The sequence below is a fragment of the Akebia trifoliata genome, chromosome 9, assembly GCF_017979445.1.
Source record: "Akebia trifoliata isolate Shusen 1 chromosome 9, ASM1797944v1, whole genome shotgun sequence".
NCBI classification, from domain to species: domain Eukaryota; kingdom Viridiplantae; phylum Streptophyta; class Magnoliopsida; order Ranunculales; family Lardizabalaceae; genus Akebia; species Akebia trifoliata.
The window spans coordinates 9,858,841-9,861,913 of NC_141383.1; the positions used below are offsets into that span (position 1 = coordinate 9,858,841).

Here is a 3,073-nt window from a genome sequence, read left to right on the forward strand (position 1 = left end):
AAGTTTCAGATTGGACTATTTTTTTTTTCGGATGATCTTCCCATCATAGAGATCATCCTCACAAAAAATTAGCTCAATCCGAAATTTCTAACCCATATTTTGAAATTTATAAATGTTACATTGTTTTTACATATGTTTTTTCATATGGCCCTTGATCCTGACCCATATATATATATATGTATATGGGAAATGTTCAACACCGTAAGCTTTACCCTACACTTTAACAAACGTGTTATGTCCTACATGGGTTAGAAGTTTTGGAATGGGCTGATTTTTTATGATGATAATCTCTATGATTAGAAGATCATCCTCACCAAGAATCAGCCCATTCCGAAATTTTTTAACCCCATGTTTACAAGTTGAAAAATCGTGGACCGTCCATATTTTGTAAACCATTTTTGATGGGGTTAGAAGTTTTGGAATGAGCTGATTTTTGGTGAGGATGATCTCCTCACCATAGAGATCATCCTCACCAAAAATCAGCCCATTTCCAAAACTTCTAACCCATGTAGGACAAAACACGTTTGTTAAAGTGTAGGGTAAAACTTAGGGTGGGGAACAGGACCTTATATATAGGGAAGGGATCAGCGGACAAATTTTGGGACAAAGATCAATACAAATTATATGGATCTTTGGATTATGATAGATCTAACGGCGCAGATCGGATTGAGAATTTAATAACCCACGTGAGATTTTTCTCTCTTACAAGTTTTAGAAATTATAAACACCTCCCCGAACAAATCAGATTTCTCTCTTCTCTCTTCTCCTTCGTTTTGCCTTCTCTAACTAAAATCCTATCAAATTTCTCTCATCTCTTTGCAGAAACTGAGATCTAAAATCCCTTAGATCTATGTAAGGAAATTAAGGAGAATGAGAGTGGTAGCCACGAAGGTAAAGGAGGTTCGCCTTCGACTCCACAATCGATCGATGGAGATGAAGATCGATATCGAAGCTACGAACGTTCCATCGATGACGAACAGACTAAGTTCTTAACCATCAAGGATCATCTAGAAGATCTCGATCAGGTCTGGTTCCGATCTTAGTTTCCCCTAAAAAAAATTCTTAATTTTCTTTTATTCAATTTTTAACTAAATTTCTATATCAGTCCGAAGATTCTCTGGTTAATCTTCTCCAAAATCTCGGCGACATGGATATTACATGTAAGGCTCTCAAGGTATAAATCTGAAATCGATTTCTCGATCTCAATCTCCTACGTTCATCCTTTTTATTACATTTTTTTGTTTTTGTTTTTTTTAAATTCTAGAAAATATGGGAAGGCATGTAAATCTTTTGAAATATTAGGTTTCTTATTTTACTCTCAAATTTTACTAAAATTGACTGATTTTAAGCTCTGTTTCTTAGATTTCATTTCAGATTTTCTCTCAATCCTCTCAATTATCTTTAAAAATCAAATCTTTTACAATTATTAAATTTTCTTTTTCGTAAATTACTCTACCAATCATTCAAAAAACCAGCAAAAGTCTTCAAATTTACATGAACCACCATTGAAGAACGAATCCCCAGTTCAAAATGACAGAACCAACCAGAAAACCAATTTTACAAAAACCGCCAAGTTACAGAGACCCAAATGCCGTGGTTTCCTTAGCCCCAAAACCACCAATCTAATAGGTTGGGCAAGGTGGAAGTTGGGAAAAGCTGCGGTTCGGATTTTTTGTAAGGGTGTGAGCTTGAAGAAGTTGGATGGTGGTTATCCGCCGAAAGGCACCATTAGCTTGCTCAAGTGGTAAGAAATTTAGATAAATTTTTTTTATGCGAAATAAATAAACAAACCACTTGAATTGGACACTTTTGTACTTAATTATTAACATCACATCATCATCAAAGTCTCACCCCAATGATTTGAGGTTGCTTAAACAAATCATGCTCCACTGTTTCACTTAATCTTAAGTCACGTCTTTTGTTGTTCAATTTGTGCTCGTATCTATTTCTATTATTTCAGTCTACATTCTTTTGAATCTTCCTTCCTCACATTGGTTAAAGATATTTTTTATTATTGGAAAGTTGGATTTGAACCCACAATTTTAAAGATGTTTTGGAATATGTCAAACCAAATGAGCTATGAGTTTAAATTCTAATTGGGACTATAATTGATTTTTGTTGAACATGTATAAATCATTTAAGCTGATTTTTTCTTAGTTTATCATCATTTATTGGCATTTAATTTTAATAATGTTTCTTGTAATTGGGATTATAATTGATTTTTGTTGAACATGTATGAACTATCTAAATTGTCTTTCTCTTAATTTATTGCTTATTAGAACTACCTCTGCATTTTCTCAAATAGATCAAATGATAGACATAAGCATGGTGAGAGAAGTAGAGGACTCAAAGAGGATGAAAGGAACAGAGGAGGTAGAAGAGATGAGGAATATCATGTGGTAAAAGAAACTAGAGATAAAGAGAATCTCAAGAGTTATGGTAGCCACTAAGACGGGAGGGACTAACAAGATTATAGAAAGAAAGAGAGAGCCGTGGAGACAAGAGGGAAGAACACGATTATAGGAAGAAAGACAGTCTCGGAGATAGAAGAGATGATCGTTATAGGAGGAAAGGTATAGATAGTGATGAAACCCACCTTTACTTAGGGCAGCTTTGTGGCTTTTTGGAATTCTTGCCACATTATATCAAAGTTTTTTTTGAAATGCAGTAAGCCACTTTGGGCAAGTTCCGAGGCTTGGACTTTGTTGTTGTATTTATGTCATGCCCCTAAAGAATAGCTTTCCAGTTGACACAAGTGTGTAACATTATTGCAGTGATCTCTTTGTGTTACAGACCAATACAAGTTTAATTGCATTGTATCTTTTATATATTTGAATTCCTCAGAAAAAAAAAAATTCATTGTGCAGCTATCAGGGCAAAATCTATCTAATTTCTATTGAATTTTTTTTTTGTTTTTTTTGTTTTTGGTTATCTTCTAACCATGGCCAGTTAATTGAACTATCCAGTTGGGTAAGGCACACTCACACAAAACACTAGAGGGTGCCTAGTAGAAGTAGAAAAGATGCCCTCGTAGACATGTTGGTAATGCCTCGTATAATACCCACCTCAATGC

At 34.5% G+C, this 3,073-nt stretch overlaps 1 long non-coding RNA gene across 1 annotated transcript; it reads left to right on the forward strand.

The window, feature by feature from the left end:
• Positions 1-789: 789 nt before the first annotated feature.
• On the forward strand, positions 790-2,861 carry LOC147394263 (uncharacterized). The gene is made up of 3 exons (XR_015181516.1): positions 790-1,025; positions 1,106-1,174; positions 2,306-2,861. It is a non-coding gene; the product is annotated as an uncharacterized LOC147394263 (long non-coding RNA).
• The last annotated feature ends 212 nt before the right edge of the window (positions 2,862-3,073 follow it).